The sequence below is a fragment of the Schistocerca serialis genome, chromosome 3 (genome assembly GCF_023864345.2).
Source record: "Schistocerca serialis cubense isolate TAMUIC-IGC-003099 chromosome 3, iqSchSeri2.2, whole genome shotgun sequence".
NCBI lineage: Eukaryota > Metazoa > Arthropoda > Insecta > Orthoptera > Acrididae > Schistocerca > Schistocerca serialis.
The window spans coordinates 259,247,819-259,270,478 of NC_064640.1; positions in this window are offsets into that span (position 1 = coordinate 259,247,819).

Genomic DNA, 22,660 nt, shown 5'->3' on the forward strand with positions numbered 1-22,660 from the left:
GTCGTCGGAAGCCTTCACCCCACATGCTGGTGTTCCACAGGGAGGCATCTAGTCCTCCCTCCTGTATACACTCTATACAGCTGACGTACCCACGGTAACAACTGAAAACGAAACGATAGGACTATATGCAGACGACACAGCCTATTGGGTGACGGAACTACGAACGACAACCATTCAACGCAAGACACAGTCGTACCTCCAACGACTAGAAACGTGGATGGCGAAATGGAGGATACGACCAAATCCGACAAAGACGCAGACAGTGCTTTTCAGACACAGGCATCTCACAAAAAAACGCCAACAAAATACAGACGACATCAGACTCTCACTATGGGACACACACTTATGACTCAACAGCACAGCCAGATATGTGGGAGTACATCTAGACAAACACTTAAATTGGAAGACCCACCTAACTTACCTACTGAACAAAACCAGACAAAGACAGAACCTCATCCGACAGGTACAAGGCCGCATCCGTGGCTGCAGCACAACAGCAGTCCACACATACAGGGTGTTCGAAAAGTCTTACCCTGATTACACAAATTGATAACCCAGGCTAGAAGTAAGATACAAATATAAAACTGGTGTCTAATTGTTAACAGACTATCAAAGTTTTTTTCACACATCAGTAAACTTCCACATGAGCACCCTTGGTAGCACGTATCACATCTAGGCGATACTCAATTTCCGTCCACACATTAGCCAACATCACTGGAGGGATCGATTCAACGACTGTGGTTATCCGTTGCCGCAGGGTTTCAAGATACGGTACACGTGTTCGGTAGACCTCGCCCTTGACATAACCCCATAAAAAGAAGTCTAATGGGGTTATGTCAGGAGAGCGTGGCCCATCACGACCAATCCATCGCCCAGGAAAGGTCATATCGAGATAGGCACCGACATCCAAACCCCAATGAGGCGGTGGACCGTCTTGCTGAAACAAGACATCGAGGTGATACTGAAGCAGCTGAGGAACAGCATACAGTTGCAACATGTCCAGATACACTACAGATGTGATGGTAGCCTCAGCGAAGAAGAATGGCCCGATAATTCGATCGTGCAATAGCGCGCACCAAACATTCACCTTTGGACTGCCTCTGATGCACTCCATGACCTCGCCAGGGGGTTGTGAACCCCAAATGCGTACATTATGGCGATTCACTACTCCACTGACAAAAAAGGTCGCTTTGTCAGAAAAGGCAATTCGTCTGCGATAACCATCATCGTCCTCAATACGTTATAGCATTTCGACCGCAAAGTCATATCGACGTGTACTGTCATTGGGCAACAAGGCTTGAACGATGTGGAAGTTTACTGATGTATGAAAAAAACTTTGACACCAGTTTCATATTTGTATCTCACTTCTAGCCTGAGTTATCAATTTATGTAATCAGGGCAAGACTTTTCGGACATCCTGTACAAAACATTCATCAGACCGATACTAGAGTATGCAGCAGCCCCCCTGGGTGGAATACACGCTCAAATAGCAAATAGGCTATACAGCACAGAGAGGAGACTCCTACGCAGTATCGGCAAACTCCCAAACACCACCCCTAGCAACGAAGTCTACTGTACACTACAAATTGAACCACTTCAAACCAGACTGATCAAGTTTCGAGCGCTATACGGCAGACATATATTAAACAAAAGGCTTGTCGTGGAGGACCTCATCTCCACCAACCACAGAACCCGCCGAAAACCGAAACACAAATACATTACCCCTTCCAGTACAATAGCCCTAAACACCGCAAAAACATTCCCAGACTTAGCCCCAATCCTGGAACCACTTACAGCCAATTCCACTACCCATCCCAATCTAGATGAGAGAGCAGACAACTGAAACACTTACACACAACACATCACACACACATACACACACAAACAATCCCACACACAGACAGGCACACACAACACTACAAACAAAACCAATAACCTCTCCAACAGATATTAAAATGTGAAAAATATATATACGTCTACAAAAATTGTAAATAGTAAATATGACCCTACGTATATCTTGTACAAATATATTTCAAATTCAACCAAGAACCCCTCAACGATCTATATAATCAAATTGTAAATAGTAAATAAGACCAGTTGTATATCTTAAACAAATATCACTCAAATTAAACTGACCTGATGTGTATCTTCTAAAAACATACCACAAAATCCAAACTATTAAATTGTATTAAATTGTATTTAACTGTAAGAAATATACAATATATACAATAGTAGTTTATAAAATATCCTTGCATTTAGAAAAAATTTAAAGCATACTATTATGTTATAGAAAATTGTATTACAAATATGAAATAAGCATTGAATCGCATCAAGTAAAGAAACGTAAAATAAAAAATAAAATGTGAAACCCTATCGCTGAAAAGGGCATATAGCAAGCCCTATAACAGCCCGCCCTTCTCCCTCAGAGAAGGGAATGAAAGGCGCAAAAAATAAATAAATAAATAAAAAACTTGAGGAGTAGTCTCAGGTCGCACCTGATGAAGGTAACGAGTTACGCTACCGAAATATCGTGCAAGTACGACGCTGATATCCGGCAGAACACCCGACAACCCAAGATGTCATTAGATCGCCGGGAAAGCCTGAAGAATTACAGTTCTGAGCATATTTTTCAGACATGGCCCAACTGAAACTCATGCTTCAGCCCATGCTGAATTTATTACATCAACTGTCAGCAGCCCAGGAACTCATGGTGAAGCGCTTCGGCCAAATTGAAGAAAGCAAGACCGAAGGCCAAACGCTGCCACTGCAAATGAAGATGTTGCCCCTTTCCGGCGCTCGATCGGAAAGTTGAGGCCTGGGACAACTATTTCACCATCTGGAGCATCACCACGCCATGCACCAGATATCGGATGATGTGGAACTAAAATCATTTTTATTAACCTACGCAGGCCCCACTGTATTTCAACTTCTTCAGAAACTGTCACCTACTTGTGACCCTGTGACTTTCTCTCATTCTGACATATTTTGACTCACAAGTTCATCTTGCTGTTGCCAGACATAGATATTTCCAATGTATCAGGTATTCCAATGAAAGCTATAAAGAGTGGATTACTCGATTATACAGCCTGATTCAGGAATGCGAATTTCATTGCGAAAGTGACCAATGTAAGAAATCTTATGCCGACTCACTAATTTTTGATATGCTTACACTCCCTTGACAATAAATTAAAGGAGGATCTGCTTAGTCTAACAAACCCATCTTTCTATACTGTCTGACACGAACAAACACATGTATATGCTGAAGCAGTACACTGTGAAGACGCTGGCATATTCATTTCACTTCAACATCTGGACTGTCAAGCGACCAGCATGGCCAGACCTGGGAAACAAAGGGTGCGCATGGTACTCGACTGAAACAGTCAGTCAACAAGTTTCGACATACCAAATCACAATCTTGTTCACGCAGTGACGTAAACCGCAAAAGGGACAATGTTTCTAACGCAGAACACCTTGTAATTACTGTAAAAAGACCAGACATAGCATTGAAGTGTGCAAAACGAAGCACAACCGAAAGAACAGCAGTCACTCTAACGTACTTCAGTAGTCAATAATAACAAATCAAGTAATGTTCATAACGAAAATGTACGAATTCAAAAAGCTTTTCGGTCGAAGCGTTTCGAGACTGCCATCTTTTCTGGCAATAACTAGTCACTATCTGTAACTACTCCATCAATTTTCAAATTGACGCAGGGTCATTAATTTAAATCGTTAACCTACACTCGTACCAAAAGTTAGGAAAGTCCAAGTTAAAAGACTGTTCAGTTACAGAAATTAGCGGATTCCATTGAAAGGATAATTTTCAACAGATGTGAAATATAAACAATTTATAGGAAACTGGCTATATTCGTAGTTGTAAATTCAAATAATGCAACGAATTTTCTAGGACTGGATCTCTTCTATGCTTTGTCGTTCACCATTCACGAGAGGGCGAATCAAATTCAAACTGACATTCTGAGTGGAAAGTTAAATCAGCTGTTGCAGAAATATGATGATATTATTTCCGGATCAACAAGCAATATGAAAAATTACAAAGCACACATTACGTTGAAGCAGAATGTGGTGCTGAAATTTTGCGAAGCACGTAACAGTCTGTTGGAGTTAAAAGATAAAATGGAGCAGGAACTAGTCTGTCTTGAACAGAATGAGGGTGCCGAAGCTATAACCAGTGGCCAGTGGGCAACGCCAGTCGTAGCTGTAGAGAAACCGAACGGCTCTCTTCCCATCTGTGGAGATTTCGAGGCGATGGTTAACTGTCAATCCGTTATTGATTCATACCCTACTCCCAAACCGGAAGAAGTGATGTCAAAATTAGCTGGTGGTGTGTACTTTGACAAGCTAGATCTTAAAAATAAAACTCTAAACTGCGCCCGAACAGTCCATGAAGGCCCAACGGTACCGACCGGACGCCGTGTCATCCTCACACACAGACGCCACTGGATGTGGATACGGAGGGACATGTGGTCAGCACACCACCCTCCCGGCCGAATGTCGGTTTACGAGACCGGAGCAGCTAGTTGTCAATCAAGTAGCTCCTCAGATTGCCTCACAAGGGCTGACTGCACCCCGCTTGCCAACAGCGCTCGACAGACCGGATGGTCGCCCACTCAAGTGCTAGCCCAGCCCGACAGAGATTAACTTCAGCGATCTGACGGGAATCCGTGTTAGCACTGTGGCAGGGCCGTTGACCAGATCTTAAAGATAGGTATTTGCCAATCACTTAGGACGAAGAGAGACAGAGATTTATGATGGTAAACACTCCATTTAGTCTGTAACTTCGGCATAGCCAGCGAAACGGATTTGTTCCAGCAGTATTTAGAAAAATTAATTCTGATACTGTGAACTACACTGACGATACAACTGTCTCAGGCACAACTTCACAGTAACTCATATAGAATCAGGAATCTGTTTTCTAAATTCTACAAGCGGCAACTTTGAAATGTAACAGAGGTAAGTGTATCTTCCTCCAACATGAAGCGCAATGCTTAGGACGCGTACTGTCTGTACACGGCATTAAACCAATGCCGCAACATCCTGACGTCATTAAAAACCTTCTGGCTTCCAAGGAGGTCAAGTAATTAAGTTTCGCGTAGAACAAATACATTATTACCAGAAGTTTCTCCTTCACACATCTTACATCACTGAACCACATTTTACCTAATGCCACCAAATGGAACTGGAACAGTGAATGCCAACGACAAATGTCTTACGAAAAATGATCCAAATAGATTCTTACAATTGCTCAGTCCTCTACTAGAGTATTGCTGTGAGGTACCTGTATGTTATCCTTATCAGATAGGACTGATTAGAGACATCGACAAAGCTCAAAGAAGATAAGTTCATTTTGTATTATCGTGAAGTAGGGGAGAGAGTGTCACGGTTGTGATACGCGAATTAGGGTGGCAATAATCAAAACAAAGGCGTTTTCTGTTGCAGCGATATCTTATCAAGAAATTTCAATCTCCAACGTTCTCCTACTAAGGGGAAAATACTTTGTTGACACCAACCTGCATAGGGAGAAATGATCATTGTAATAAAATAAGAAATATCAGAGCTGGCACGGAAAGATTTAAATGTTCGTTTCTCCTGCACGCTGTTTGAGAGTGGAACGGTAGAGAAATAAAGTAAAGTGGTTCGATGAACCCTCTGCCAGTCGCTTAAGCGTGAATTGGAGACTAGTCATGTAGATGTAGATGACATTAGCAAATGTGTGAATAAAACAGGGAAGGGTCCATGTAAGTCGTCCCCACCTCCCCCCCCCCCCCCCCCCCCCAGTTCGCAAAAACCCTTGGTGGCACCCGCCATATTTATTGAGAATTTTAAAAATGCGCTTTTAAGAGAAAACTCGCGACATAGTCCTAGGCTACTGCAGGTGGGCAACCACTTGATACACCTCTGACGTCAGTTGCCTGTCTGCAGGTGTCTAGGACACATTTTTAAAATTCTTAATAAATGTGGCGAGTGCCTCCAAGGATTTTGTGAACTTAGAGTAAACCTTTGCCATTTTATTCACGCATTTGTCAACGTCGTACACATCCGTGATAACGCCACAGGAGAGCGTGAATCAGAAACACTGAAAAAGTATAAGCAATCTATGATTGGATCACTTTCGAATTTCGTCGAATGGCTATGAACGGTTCCTTGTGTTTCCAGTCTGTACACCACAGCAAAAATTGCGATCGCACTGCACTCTAGTTCAGTTAGGTTGTTAGCTCACTATGTCCTCAGAGAAGATTTGAAGCGTCAAGAAGATGTCAGCAGCATCAAAGATTGTCACGAACGTCTTCTTGTTGCTCATCACACTGCGAACTGTCCTTCGCGACCGCAAAATGTGTGGGAATCAGCAACATCACAAGGAAAGGTGTCGTTCCATTCACATCCTTTATGCCACCCCCTGAGACCTTTTCGTGTCGATTTTGAGCGGAGGTGTGTATGAAATGTTTTCCTCGGCCACTCATAAGAAAACCGCATAATTCAACGCTGGGCGTCACGGTTCTGACGTCCATCGCAGAGACGTACAAAGAAGAGGTGAAATGTGGATAAGAGAGGCTGCGATGATCCTCCCACCATGTAACATGTCAACGGTAGCGTTGGGAGAATTGCGGTGGAATTTTGTGCCAATGTGACATCATAAACCCAATTTACACCTCACGTGAAATTCTGAGCTCTCGACTTTTTTCCGCATGTGTCGATGCCCGTTGAACAGTATATATAAAGGTCCTCAACAAAACAAGCGAATGTAGATATGCTTTCACATCTGCCATTGAGGCACACAAAACGTTTGTCTCATCAGCTGATGTTTACTTTGTAGTAGATAACAGTTGTAAAAAAAAATGGCTCTGAGCACTATGGAACTTAACATCTGAGGTCATCAGTCCCCCAGAGCTTAGAACTACTTAAACCTAACTAACCTAAGGACATCACACACATCCATGCCCGAGGCAGGATTCGAACCTGCGATCGTAGCGGTCGCGCGGTTCCAGACTGAAGCGCCTAGAACCGCTTGGCCACATCGGCCGGCATAACAGTTGTCAATTTGTACCTAAAGATCCTCTTTCGTCTAAGACACATTCAAACAGAGTGGTCTAATGATAAGAACTTACTTAATCAGCCAGATATTAAATCTTATTGGAATATGAGGCATGATTTTACAGGCTACGAATCTGTTATTCCGGTACACCCAGAATCAGGCAAGAAACGCCGTGTTTAAATCTGAGCTACTGAAGACGCTACCTCAATGTCACTGACACACAGTGGGTACCAAATGCATTGACAGCGAGCAATGCTAATGGGAAAACACTGACAAAGTCGTTGAAATGATTTTGGTCAAATTGAAATGATGTTGGCCAAATTTCACTTATGCCAATATTACCAATCAGGTCTACGTCGATAATATTTTGCGTGACCACTGATATCAGGATGCTGGTCACGTTTGCATCTTAGTTTTGCAGGATCTTTTGTCTGAAGCTACTGGCTCATACTCATCGCTGTTTTCTCCAAATTTTCATTTGTGATACAGCTGTCATCGATATCTTCCACAAAGACTATTCAGGCAATGTGTAAGGTCTTCCCTATTGATGGACTGTCGAAATATAATGTCACTGACAATGGCAAATAATTTTCTTCTCAGGAATTGAAACTATTTTGTGAAAGCAACAGCATTTCACACTTTAGGACAGAACCGTTTCATCCTGAGGTCAATAGACTCACTGAAAGAATTCGTACGACCTTCCAAGTCGCACATGACGAAGCTGGTTCAAAAGTACAATAAAGACAATATTTTATCGATCTTCTTCTATCAGTACAGAGTCACTCCACACAATGCACAATCTCCACTGGAGAAACATCATGGAATATCACATCAAATGTTCATCTCAAGCCTCTTGTGCATCCATAAACGGAGCTTCAACGACAGTTGAAACATAAAAAATTTTAATTGAATTATCCGGTATTCATTTTAGTGTGTAAAAATGGCAAACAGACATGCGTACCAGCATTGTCACAGAGCAGTGCGGAAACGTCATGTTTAATATTAAATTTTGAGCTGTAGTAGCATTGTGCCATTAAAATCAAATCGGGCAGCAGGATGCTCACCTACACGTAGACAGGACTCCTAGGCTGTTTTCTTTTTCAGAATCGGAAGACCTGTATGCAACCAGCCGTCTGAGGGACCTTCCGATGCAGCCGACAGCCGGTCCGGCACACAGTTTTAGCCGGCCGTTGTGGCCGAGCGGTTCTAGGCGCTTTAGTCCGGAAAGGCGCGACCGCTACGGTCGCAGGTTCGAAGCCTGCCTCGGGCATGGATGTGTGTGATGCCCTTAGGTTAGTTAGGTTTAATTAGTTTCTATGTGTAGGTGACTGATGACCTCAGATGTTAAGTCCCATAGTGCTTAGAGCCATTTGAACCATTTAAACCAGCCGGCAGCCACCCCTGCAGACTTCTCCAGAGCGCCAACTCTATCCATCCTGCGACGAACCGATGAAAGTGTATTTCACGCCTACCGCCACAGACCAGCTTATGGAGGTTGAAATGGCGAACGCTTGACCTGTCACCTCCTCACCGTCGTTTCGCATGGGTTTCCTACTATAAAGACCAGGGATAGCAACATACGCGTATCTCCCAAATACACCTACCAGAAAGCAAGAAAGCAGGCCACTAATGAAGCTCAACTCTCGACAGGCCCCTCTCAGTTTAGTACAGCAGCCTCCAGCTGGCGCTCGCAAACGTGAAGCTGTTGCTGCTTCTGCACCGCGTCCTTCAGTGCATCGTATACGTCTGCTAATACTGTGGACAGCCGCCAAAGAAATTGTTGTTAACCACGGACTACACTGCTTCCACCTTGTACTGGCAGATATGGAAATCCCTCCGCCGACAGGCACAAAACACGACGTGCCTCAGACACTCACACAATCCCTATCCAGTAGCCAGACACTTCGGTTCAGTGCCTGCAGCCAGATCAGTACAGTTCTCTGAAGATGATATTCCGACTCAGCAGCAGCTATTTACGTAGGAACTGGACAATCAAGAGTATCTGCAATCTTACGATCAGTCATAGTGACAATATCATAGAGTGCCAAGAGACAACAAAGTTAGTTAGATTTCACTTTATTAGGTGTAGGGCATGAAGTGCCATGCATCCACCATTGCGAAAGTTAAGTATCATTTTGTAACGTATTCTTAATAAATGTTATTGGTTACTTCTTATTGTGCAACCATACTTCTGTTTCAGTGCCACCCTGTCAAGCAAGGGTTTAATTAGTAAGTTGCCTTTAAGCAATTATAGCAGTAGAGCCAATCTGCTACCGGGGATGTTTGGGCTAAATTGATAGTAACATTCAGTTACAACATTCTCAACAAGTTGCATTTAGTTTTTCCAAGTAATTACTCATTATTTTTGTTGGGTTTTCTATGGTGGTATTTCGGATTTCTGGGTGTCCTGTCAGTTGTTCTTTTATAATTTTTATTGTGTCACTGAGTGAGATTAATGTTAACATGGCTTTCACAATAATGAAATCAGTTTTGCAGTGAATCATGGACCTTAAAGTTGGCGGGGAGGCTTGCGTGTCTCAGCGATACAGATGGCCGTACCGTAGGTGCAACCACAACAGAGGGGTATTTGTTGAGAGGCCAGACAAACGTGTAGTTCTCGAAGAGGGGCAGCAGTCTTCTAATATTTGCAGGTGCAACAGTCTGAATGATCGACTGAGCTGGTCTTGTAACGTTAACCAAAACGGCCTTGCTGTGTTGTACTGCTAACCGCTGAAAGCAAGAGGAAACTACAGCCGTAATTTTTCCCAACGGCATGCAGCTCTACAGTATGATTAAATAATGATGGCATTCTCTTGCGTAAAATATTCCGGAGGTAAAATAGTCCCCCATTCGGATCTCTGGTTGGGGAATACTGAGGAGGACGTCGTTATCAGGAGAAACAAAACTGGCCTTCTACGGATCGGAGCGTGGAATGTCAGATACCTTGATCGGGCAGGTAGGTTAGAAAATTTAAAAAGGGAAATGGATTGGTTAAAGATAGGTATAGTGGGAATTAGTGAAGTTCGGTGGCAGGAGGAACAAGCCTTCTAGTCAGGTGAATATAGGGTTAGAAATACAATATCAAATAGGCGTAATGCAGGAGTAGGTTCAATAAAGAATAAAAAAATAGGAGTGCGGATAAGCTACTATGAACAGCATAGTGGATCCATTATTGTAGCCAAGATAGACACGAAGTCCACGCCTATCACAGTAGTACAAGTTTATATGCCAACCCGCTCCGCAGATGACGAAAAGATTGAAGAAATGTATGATGAGACAAAAGAAAATAATTCCGATAGTTAAGGGAGACGAATATTTAATAGTCATGAGGGACTGGAATCCGATAGCAGGAAAAGGAAGAAAATGGTTCAAATGGCTCTGAGCACTAAGGGACTTAACTTCTAAGGTCATCAGTCGCCTAGAACTTAGAACTACTTAAACCTAACTAACCTAAGGACATCACACACATCCATGCCCGAGGCAGGATTCGAACCTGCGACCGTAGTGGTCGGGCGGTTCCAGGAAGTAGCGCCTAGAAACCGCTCGGCCATCCCGGCCGGCGAAAAGGAAGAGAAAGAAAAATAATAGGTGAATATGGACTAGAGGTGGGAATGAAAGAGGAAGCCGCCTGGTAGAATTTTGCACAAAGCATAACCTAATCATAGCTAACACTTGGCTTAAGAATAATGAAAGAAGGTTGTATACGTGGAAGAGGCCTGGAGACACTGGAAGGTTTCAGATAGATTATATAATGGTAAGACAGAGATTTAGGAACCAGATTTTAAACTGTAAGACATTTCCAGGGGCAGATGTGGACTCTGACCACAATTTATAAGTTATGAACTGCAGATTAAAACTGAAGAAACTGCAAAAAGATAGTAATTTAAGGAGATGGAACCTGGGTAAACTGAAAGAATCAGAGGTTGTAGAGAGTTTCAGAGAAAGCATTAGGAAACGATTGACAATAATCCTGTAAAAACGCTGTTGAAAGGCTTGTATATTCACCCATTTGAACCAGTTGCAACATCTGCTTCCACCGATATTTTTCTTTTGCGAATGCAAGGATCAACAGTGTTGAATGTGCTTGATTATTCTTATGGTAAGTTAAAATTATATGCCAAACCCAATTTCAAACCCGAATCCGTATAATTTATGGACAGTGTCCTCCACATTACATCATCTAAATATGCCCTTACAACACCTCAAAGCTTCAACTTCTTCAGTGGGTAGTTCTCCTTCAACATTTATGAAACTCATATTTTGTTTAAAATGTTCTCTAGGTTGTCTGCCTTATTGTAGTGTTCATACCAAGTTCGCCAGCAACTCTGTTATCGAATTAGAAAAAGTGTTTTCGAAAACTATTCACAGTAGGAAAAAATAATCGATATCGTGGCAGCAAGTAATTGCAACGACGGTCTAACCGTTATTATGGAAATCATGAACGTCGTCTAACTCCCAGGAAGACCTCCTTGAGGATCTGGAAGGATTGCTGTACGGACCAGGGATTGGTGCCTTGAGGTATGATTAACTTAACTACAAAAAAATCTAACCCAACACTCTCTGTGTGTTTTTCTCGCAACCGTACTCTTCAAATTGGCGGGAAACATAACTTGAGAAAGATACATACGATTTTGATCGGAATTTGATGCCAGTCTTCTAAACTGGATTCACTGTCAGCGTACGTAGCCGTTTTGTGATATCTTCAAGCCTGTTTTAGGTGTATGCTTTTATCTCGATTTTTATGGGGAAGAAAAAACATTTGTTTTAACACGTCACTGCTTAATATTTTTAATTATCCTATGTATGCTGAGTAAAAATATATTGAAAACTACATATACAAAATTATTTCGTTACAGGTCCAATAGGAGGGCTTCGGGAATTATTATTTGGATGTGTGCTATCTGTAATTAAATTTTCAAGCATGTGAATGACATTATTCACAATCAGTATTATAGTAAGTCACAATGAGCCACACCACAAGAGTAATGTACAATTACTCGTCGGATGTGCTCTCGATATCGCACGTTGCCGGCTGGTATTTGTCGTACAGAGGTGGAAAACATAATCTGAAACTTCGTTCAAATATTTTATGCAAATACACGTGCTTTTTTCCATTATATTAGCTCTAAAAAGTCATATAAATTAAATAATATTGCCAGAGATGTAAAAACAATAGATTAATAATTACGTTTGAGTGACAGTCGAACCGTCGCCTCATACAGGTTCGTCTTTCGAAGCTCGAACGCTAATCACTTGACCAGCATGAACTTTAACGTCCAGTATCTACGCGTAGATACATAAGACACATAATAGACGCGTAAGGCTTCTCCTGCGATTTTTTGGAATTGCCAGAGTAACGCACCTTATTACTTGCACATTCTGTTGTTTTAATGGGCTACTAAAGGTATACAAAATTTGAAGTAAACCTGGGATCAAAACGTCGTGGCCTCCCCTTGTCAGTATTTTGGTAGCTATGTTATTTATGGTTGCAGTAATGCCATATTGTATTATATGATTTCTACTTACTGTACTATGCTGTACTTTGGTGAATTATCTCCTGGCATTTTGGGGCTTGGCAGTTGTGTCCTGCCATCAATCAGTTTTTAAAAGGACAATCATTTTAGTATGAAGCAAAGACTTCAGTTAAACTGCGCCAGGCTAGCTTTCAAGAAAGTCTATCTATAGGCTGCAGATTAGGTGGAGCCATTTTGTCCCGACCGGTGGGTGGCAAAATATTAAACTATTTATAGGAAATAAAGTAGAGAAGTACACTGCATTCATCATTTAAATGGAAATCTTAATCCATCACTTTTACGCAATTGGAACCTGAAAGTAAAACAATTTTTCCAATATATTTACACGTTATGTTTGGATACATCAACATCTGTTTGTAATATGTTCTGAAACTAAACTGAAAGTATAAAGATGATATTTGTCGGTATATTCAGATTCATAATAACGCCTTTAGGTAAATTATGATAAAAATTACTCTTGGAGCGAATGAAGAGTATTTTAAATTTTCTGAAAACCTTTAAGCAATTAAATTAGAGAAAATTTGAAGAACTACAGCTGCTTCAAAAAATGTTACAGAAGAGTACAAAACTAAAAAATGAATGGGACGGAGTTGATGTGGATTGTAATCATCCTAAACGTGTGTGACTGTTTAAATAACTTATGGTAATGTTGCTGGGAAACGTCGTCGACACACAGAGGTTACTTATTGCAGTTCTACCTTCAAAAAGGTAGGTGTGCTCCCGCCGAAATATCGGCACTTGTCGAGGACAACATCCCCCGCATTTCCGTAAGTTATTTAAACGTTGCATACACTGTGAAAAACAGGTCTCATATTTGAGCGATTACACTTGAACTCTAGGTTGAATTAGCTGGCGCTGAGTTGACATTTGATAAATTTGAAATTTATCGTAATAATAATGGAAATGAAAAATTTACTTTTATAAACTTCAGAATTTCTAGAAAATCAGACCAGGGAATATTTCAAAATAGAGCTAAGGGTTTTCTAACGATATAAACTTGAACTATGTATATTGATCGAAAATTTTATTGTGCCTGTAATGAACTTGTCATTTCTTATTTCAGTTCACTGCATTTTGGGTCCAGAATCTGGCGACATCGTTTTATTTTGTCAATAAATTTGAATTCATTCGCTACATTTTTAACATAAAGCATATGGCCATTAGCATTTCAATTACTCAGTTAATTTGTTTCACAACATTTTGACATCTAGCATGGGGGTGACTTTATTGACATTTTAACTAACTTCTGTTAGTCTGAATTCTTAATAACAATTTTATGTAAGGCTCCATTTTTGAACTTTTATGTCTGTATTTTTTGTGACAGTGTAATCGCCTAATTGCTTCTACTTCTGAATAGCAGTTGCCACTTATTATATTTCTGCTCTTTAGCATTCCAGAGAGGTGGTGGTACTCATCGAAACAAGAAAAATAAGTCCAATAAACATGGATCCGGAAACACACTTTCCGAGGTAAACGCTGTTTGTAGGAAAGGCTGCGTGACGCTTGGTTGCAAATATTAACACAGTAGTTGCACTGGCGCTCCATGAAATGTGTTGGCAGGATATTATGATGCCTTACTCACAGTACTCTATTATTAGGTTGTCTGCAGTCAGTTGTGTGGTTCCAGTCGTGTTGTAGTCTGCTTTAGTTTTCGACGTGTTTGTCTGCCATTGTAGTGCTGTCAACTCTGGGTACGTATCATGGTCTTCAACCTTCTTCCAAACGTGGGTTCACTTATGTGTTTATTATTATTGCGCTGTTTGTACGTACAATCGGTGTAGTAGATTTACATTTTCTCTCTTCCACCACTTGTTAGCAGTGGAAGCCTACTACTCGACAAGTGAAATGGCGGATATGATGTTCTGCTATGGTTCAGCAAATGGACATAGCCTAGTAGCCCATCCGCCCTACGCTGAAACATATCCGTAGCACAAAGTTCCCTCCGATAAGCTGTTCGGCAGACTTTAGCAGCGTCTGAGGGACACAGGTAACCTTGCACCTCGGAAGACTGACAGTGCAAGGCCCCACACAGTCCGCACGTCTCACATGGAGGAGCGTGTGCTACGTTCGGTGGAAGAAACTCCCGGGACCAGTGTGCGACGATTAGCAGCAGCAGCGGAAGGAATGTCTCACTCTCTTATCTGGGGGGTACTTCGTGAATAACTGCTGTAGGCATATCGTCTACAGCGCATTCAGGTCCTAAGGCCACAGGATCATCATAGTAGACGGAGATTTGTCAATGGCTGTTACAGAAGTGTGCCGCAGATCCACATTTCACATCCAAGCTTTTATTTACCGATGAGGCGGGGTTCAAAAGATATGATGTTATGACTTTCCACACCCAACATGTAAGGGCAGATGTAAATCCGTAAGCAGTTCAGGAAAGAGAGCATAAACACCGATTCTCAGTCAACATATGGGTAGGTATACTTGATGATAGATTAATCGGACCATACATGCTATCACAAAGGTTAAGTGGGGCACATTATCTTGACTTTCTAATTAATGTATTGCCTACCTTCCTGAAGGCCGTGCCATTGCAGCAGATAATACAAATGTGGTTCATACATGATGGCGCACCAGCACACTTTCATCACAATGCACACAAACATCTGACACAGGCATTTCAGGATCGCTGGATTGGTCAGGGTTGCCCCACACCTTGGCCTGCTCGTTCCCCAGCAGGTACAGCAACAACCGGGTATACTTCAAAGGGTGCGTCATTCCTTACACTGGAGGGCAGAAGGGTGCTTTGTCATGAATGGATGCCACGCTGAACACCTCCCGTAAACACTTGTATGTTGCAGAAAGTATGCATTTCTCGACCCACGTTTATTGGATTTATCTCAGAAAGTATGCATTTCTGGACCCACGATTATAGGTCTTATTTCTCTTATTTCGATGAGTACTATCACCTCTAAAAGTATTAGTCACTGTCTTTGGGGAAAAGGTATGGCAGCAGGAAAACAAATAGTTACAAAATGTAGTAACAGACGCTGCTGTAAGCATCATAATTTAATAGTGGTCGACTGCAAATGACAAATGAATCATACAACAATGCCTCAGGTGTACGGTTGACGTTAAGCAAACTGTACTACTCAGTGTGCATGGGTGTGCAGGTGTGATACTGCTAGTTATGCAAGCCCATCAACCACGTCAAGCTCGTATCACATCGGATGGGAAATATCGGTTTTCAATTGTCCTGAGGCCAAAAACCGCATAGAAAGCAACAATCAAAATCAAATCGGATTATTAATTTCCGTGTGACTGGCGCAAAACATATTCATAAGACGTCCACCGTTTTCTGCAACAAGTTGCAATCGAAAAACATGTTCCACAACTGATTGAAGTGTTTTCAAGGTCACATTCAGAATGTGTTGCACAATGCCTACCCCTTTTAATGCAGCTAAGTTTGCAATCGGAACACCGAACTCAACATCGTTCAGGTAGCCCCACAGCCAGAAGATCAGGTGATCGGGACGGCCAGGCTGTAGGGAAATGGCCGCTGATAATTCCATCATTTCCGAAATGGCGCTTCAGCAGCTGCTTAACTGGATTTGCAACGTGCGGAGGTGCGCCATCTTGCATAAAAATGATCCCATCCGTACATCCACGCTGTTGGAGAGCTGGAATGACGTGGCTGCGCTAAAGACGCTCATGGCGCTTACTAGTGACGGTACAGGTAACAGGGCCGGAACCACCTGTCTCTTCGAAAAAATAACCCTTTGATAAATGATGCCGCAAACCTGCACCACACAGTGATCTTTTCAGGATAAAGTGGTTCTGGTTGATTTGCGTGTGGATTTTCCGTTACCCATATTTCATAATTCTGTGTTGACATATCCTGTCAGATGGAAGTGGGTTTCATCTGTCCATAAAATCTTCCACGGCCAATCATCGTCCGCTTCCATGCGAGCAAAAAATTCTAAAGCAAAGGTCTCTCTTGCTGGCCGATCAACAGGAAGCAACTCGTTCACATGGGTAATTTTAAATGGATAGCAAAGAGGGATGTTTCGTAGGATTTTACGCACCGCGTTCACGGGTATGTCCAATATTCGGGTAATTCTCCGTGCACTACACGTTTGCACACCACCACTCTTCTCCTCGTAGACTGCTGTGGCCACTGCTTCAACTGACGTCGAATCAATTCGTTTCCTCCCTCTACCAGGTTGCACACCAAAAGAACCCGTCTTTTCGAATTTCTGAATCATTTTCTCCAGAGCAATGGCAGTCATCGGACCAACGCCTTTTTTCAAACCCTTCAGTGTCCGGAACTTTTGCAGAGCGACGTGTGCACAGTCATCATTCTTGTAATACAGCTTTACAACCAGAGCGCGATACTGCATTGAGACAGTCATGGCGAATGTCTCAGACGCGAAAGAGGAAAAACCGTGTACCCGGCGTGTTTATACAAACTTCAATGGGTCGTGCGCATGACATGTGTTCTCATTTACGAATGCTGATACATACGACGCCACCTATTGATCAATTTTCACACTATTTTTTCTTCTGCCATACGTTTTCTCCCTTCTCCTGTAATATTCTGTTGCAATTTGATGTCATTCTGGCCATTGGTGTTATTTCTACACCATTTTGAAAGTTTAACTTGAATTATAATCACCCTGTACGTACAAGAAAATTAAGAAGATCAATATTTTCTGTTATTTGGGATCTGTTTTAGAGTTGGAGGGAAAATCTGAAGTGGAAATTAAGAAAAGAATTAGCAGTGGAAGGAAAGTCATTGGGATGCTCAACTCAATCTTATAAAGCAGAAATATAATAAACCGAACAAAAACATCATATATATAAATCGATACTAAAGGGAGTAGTTATGTATGGAGTGGAGACTTGGGCTACTAATCTGAAACACCAAAGAAAAGTGCAAGCAGTAGGAATGGACTTCTGAAGAAGATCAGCAAGAGGGAGTAAGGAACGACGAAATAATGAAGAGAATGGAAGTAGGAGTATTAATACATGAAGTGATGGATAGAAGGAAGTTACAGTGGTACGAAAATGTAACAAGAATGGAGAAAGCCAGAATTCCGAAGATTATCCTGGAATGGAAACCAGAGGGAAAGAAGAAAATCACCTGGCTCCAAAATGTACGATTAACAATGAGAAGACTTGGAGCACAGGAAGAAGATACAAAAGATCAAAAGACCTGGAGGAACATCCTGAGGAGATAAATTAAGATCTCTTGTAACAGATGTAATAATTTCTGAGTATTTGTAATGTTGGGGAAAAACCTTTGGAAAGAAGAAAATCTCAATAAATAAAATAGAAATAAATATTGCTTGCAGCTTATTCAATATGTGAAGCTCTTCTTAATAGATAATAACTGTTGATTGGTAATTTTAAATTTGTGCTTTTGTCCAGTGTTCAGTTTGATAGTATATTTACCTTTAATATATGCACAAACTCTTACGTATTATGTAGATGTTTAGAAGCGTGTAGGATCAGTTAGTGCATTTACATTATCTGTTAAAAACTGTAGTCCTATTTACTTTCTGAATCTGACAATGGTATCCGCATCTCGTAATTATTTGTAGAAAATTGGAAGTACGATCACTTACTCATTCAGCTGGGGTTCATGTTTATCATTAATTTTTATATTGTGAACCGATAAAATTGTAAAGTTTCTTCTTTCTTCCTGTGTAATATACAAATGGCATCAAGGAATACTCTTCAGTCATACTATAATAACATTTATTTTGGAATTTTCAGCAGTTTGTTCCATGTCAATTATTTTACTAGTTTTATATAGAAAGATTTATAACACAAGATTTTTCTCATTAGTAAATAACATTAGTGGGGGAAATATTTTTATCACTAAAATAATATTTTAGGTATTTTTAAAACTGGAAAATATATAGTAATTAGAGTAAGACTATACTTATTAATTTAATTTTATGAAACTAGACAATTTGCAAAGATGTAATGACTGAAAAGTCTATAAGATTTTAAAAGATTTAAGAGTTTTCAGTTGTATGTATTTAATGACTGTAACTGATTCACTATTATGTGCAATTGATTAACAATGAAGTTTGCATATATCTGCCAAATGTTAAATAGAGAACCACATTTGGCTGATACTGACTGCAAAAAGGCATCTGAATAAGATTAATACACAAATACAACAGACTGATGGTAAATGTAGAAGCACAACAGACCTTTAATGGATATGCATCTGACTACAATGAATATTGAAATGCAATGCAATTAATTTATTGTTATTTAAACAAAAATTCACACCCTTCTTAAGACCAATACACTGCATGCTCTATTATTCTGTATCGAACCACACTTTAAACATCGTAGCAACCCTATAGAGTTAGCGGATAGTATGCTCCATGACTTGAACATAAAGCTAAAAGTGTGCTATGTCTTGCAACCAGGTATTTGTGTAACGGACTAACTTGTTCCTCACCATGTGGTTACTAAGTCCATGCATCATTTTATCTAACAAGGAAAACTCCCCATTGCAACCCCCTCAGATTTAGTCGCAAGAGGGTCCAATGGACAGCCCTTCAAAAACTGAACACAGATCAACCATGAATACAGGAAGAAGGTGTACTGGACTGTGAAAAAAAGCAGAAGAGAAATAGTGAACGACCAAAGATTAAGAAGTGCACTACAGAGCAGCCAGGTGCCCAAATGGCGGCGTGGTTGTGTGTTACGGTTATGGCTTTGGACTACAAAGCGTGTGGGCCGTGTTCAAACCTCCCTCACGCCTTTTCTTTCCTTTTCTTTCGTTGTTCGCTTTATTCAAATTTGTCTCTGTGTTGTGGTTTATCGTCCGTTAGTAATAGCGAGGTGTAAGGTAGGGTCCTGTAAAGACATCTGATACTGCACAACTACTCTATTAGTAACCGAAAGGGAATGGCTTTCGAATGGAAGCCGCAAACGTCTGATGACAATGCGATAAGTCAACCGAAACCTCCACCACAAAACACGTCTGGTGCGTCACACATGGCATTAGTGACAGTACGTGTGTGATATGATAGGAATCTCTTATAGACGCGCCTAATTCGTACGACTGGTAACTAAGTGAGATATGCTTCCTTGCCCCATATGGGTTTTTGTATGAATATGAATGTTGTCACTATCAAGAAAATTATGAGAACAGAATAGTTTGTCATATAAGTTGCAGCAAATGATCGCAACAGTTTCAAAATCACACAGTTCCTCTGTGCTCTGTCAAAATATATGTTTTTGATGTTGTTGAAGTTGTGTTCTGTTTTGGAAGCCTTGACTCTTGAATTCCTTTGTTGTAGCATAGTTCACACCCGTTTATTTGTTGGTTTGAATTCTGTGAGACGACTATGTAATATCTCGCCTGCTCTCACTATTCATCATATTTACTTGCAATGGTAACATATTCTTACTACATGACTCATATTCTATAACCAATGTACAGTACTACAGTTGCCAAGTGTACAGAAAGATAACAAACATGTCTGTGAGCGGACGGACAGTTCATAATTTTGTGAAAAAAATAAATAGTTGGCATGAGGGAGTTTTGCACAGGGCTCGCCCACTTGTCAGTTCAACACCATGACCATTTATCCACGACGTCGCTGCTAGTTCAGGCTGCTCTTTATTGCACTTCCTTTTCTTGGATAGATCACTGTTTCCATTTTGCCTTTTTTCACAGTTCAGTGCACCTTCTTCCTGTTTTCATGGTTAATCTGTGTTGAGTTTTTCTTGAGCTATCCACTGGGCCATCTTACCACTGAATCTGAAGGGGTGCATTGGGGAGTTCCTCTTCTAAGTATTTTCTTATTAATTCTCTTGCTGAAATCATGAATTGATCTTTAGACAGAAGGTCCATTTTAACGAAGTAGAATTTAAGTTGTGGACATAGGTAGCAAGTGAAGAACAAGTGCGCAACAAATCTTCAAAACATGTTCATAAAATACAAGAGGAGGAAAATACGAGTGATAATATGCACACAGCTAAATTTATAACGTAATTATTACATCCATATGCAGAGGTTAAAACCAACAAAATAACTGCATTTAACAGCCATTCATTTGCTGACATTGAAAATTTAACGCGCTATATGGAAATTCTGTAAGAAAGTGGAGTAAAATAATTGGTAACCTACAGCCAAGAAAAGTGGAATGCAGGGAATAACAGGCAAAATTAAAATTCCTGAATACTCTTAGCCAGAAGAATCGTAAGAAGTGTCAGAGCTAATTATGAAGTCCACACAAGAGATAATTTAAGGGAAAAGGCTTAGATATGTATTCGACTTTGACAACATCCGTTCTTCATTTTTGTCAAATTACAGACTGGAGAAAGAATCTGATGATTCATATATAGATTTAAATTATAGGTTAAAATTAAACTCGATGTTATTAAAGCTACATCTGACCAAAAACAAAGAAAGAATTGTTTCCTGCTTGTAAATGTACAGGGTTATTACAAATGATTGAAGCGATTTCACAGCTCTACAATAACTTTATTATTTGAGATATTTTCACAATGCTTTGCACACACATACAAAAACTCAAAAAGTCTTTTTAGGCATTACCAAATGTTCGATATGTGCCCCTTTAGTGATTCGGCAGACATCAAGCCGATAATCAAGTTCCTCCCACACTCGGCGCAGCATGTCCCCATCAATGAATTCGAAAGCATCGTTGATGCGAGCTCGCAGTTCTGGCACGTTTCTTGGTAGAGGAGGTTTAAACACTGAATCTTTCACAAAACCCCACAGAAAGAAATCGCATGGGGTTAAGTCGGGAGAGCGTGGAGGCCATGACATGAATTGCTGGCTGGCTTTGAGCACTATGGGACTTAACATCTCTGGTCATCAGTCCCCTAGAACTTAGAACTACTTAAACCTAACTAACCTAAGGACATCACACACATCCATGCCCGAGGCAGGATTCGAACCTGCGACCGTAGCAGTCGCGCGGTTCCGGACTGAGCGCCTGAACCGCTAGACCACCGCGGCCGGCATGAATTGCTATCATGATCTCCACCACGACCGATCCATCGGTTTTCCCCTTACAGAGAAATCCAGAAGCTTTAAACTGCGCATACCATCGCCGAATGGAGTTAGCAGTTGGTGGATCTTTGTTGAACTTCGTCCTGAAGTGTCGTTGTACTGTTATGACTGACTGATGTGAGTGCATTTCAAGCACGACATACGCTTTCTCGATTCCTGTCGCCATTTTGTCTCACTGCACTCTCGAGCGCTCTGGCGGCAGAAACCTGAAGTGCGGCTTCAACCGAACAAAACTTTATGAGTTTTTCTATGTATCTGTAGTGTGTCGTGACCATATGTCAATGAATGCAGCTACAGTGAATTTATGAAATCGCTTCAATCATTTGTAATAGCCCTGTATATGAAAAATTAATAAAGATTTTGTACATGAGTATGTATATTCTCACTCCTTACCTGCCAGAAAGTTAAAAAAAAATTGTGTATAATAATGTATATGTGTCTTTTGAATGGGAAAAGAGGGTTAGCCGGGTGAGTTTGAAAAACCATCGAAGCTGGACACCCAGATATGTATACTGAGGAGCCAAAATACATAGAATATCTCCTAATATCGTGTAGGATCCCATTTCGACCGGCATAGTGCAGCAACTCGACCTAGCAATGACTCCGCAAGTCGTTGGAAGTCCCCTGCAGAAATACTGAGCCAAGCTGCCGTCCATAATTGCGAAAGTGTTGCCGTTGTAGGATTTTGTGCACGAACTGACCTCTCGTCTATGTTCCATACATGTTCGATGGGATTCATGTGGGGGATCTGGACGGCTGGGTCATTCAATCAAATTGTTCAGAATGTTCTTCAAAGCAGTCATGAACAATTGTGGCCCGATGACACCTTTGGGAACATGAAGCACATGAATACCTGGAAATGGTCTACTAGCAGCAGAACATTACCATTTCCTGTCTATGATCGGTTTAATTGGACCAGAGGACAGATTCCGTTTCATGCAAACACAGCCCACATCGTTATTAGGTCACCATCAACTTGTACAGTGCCCAGTTGACAACATGGGTCCATGGGTTCGTGGGGACAGCGCCAGACTCGAACACGTCCATCATCTCTTGGGAACT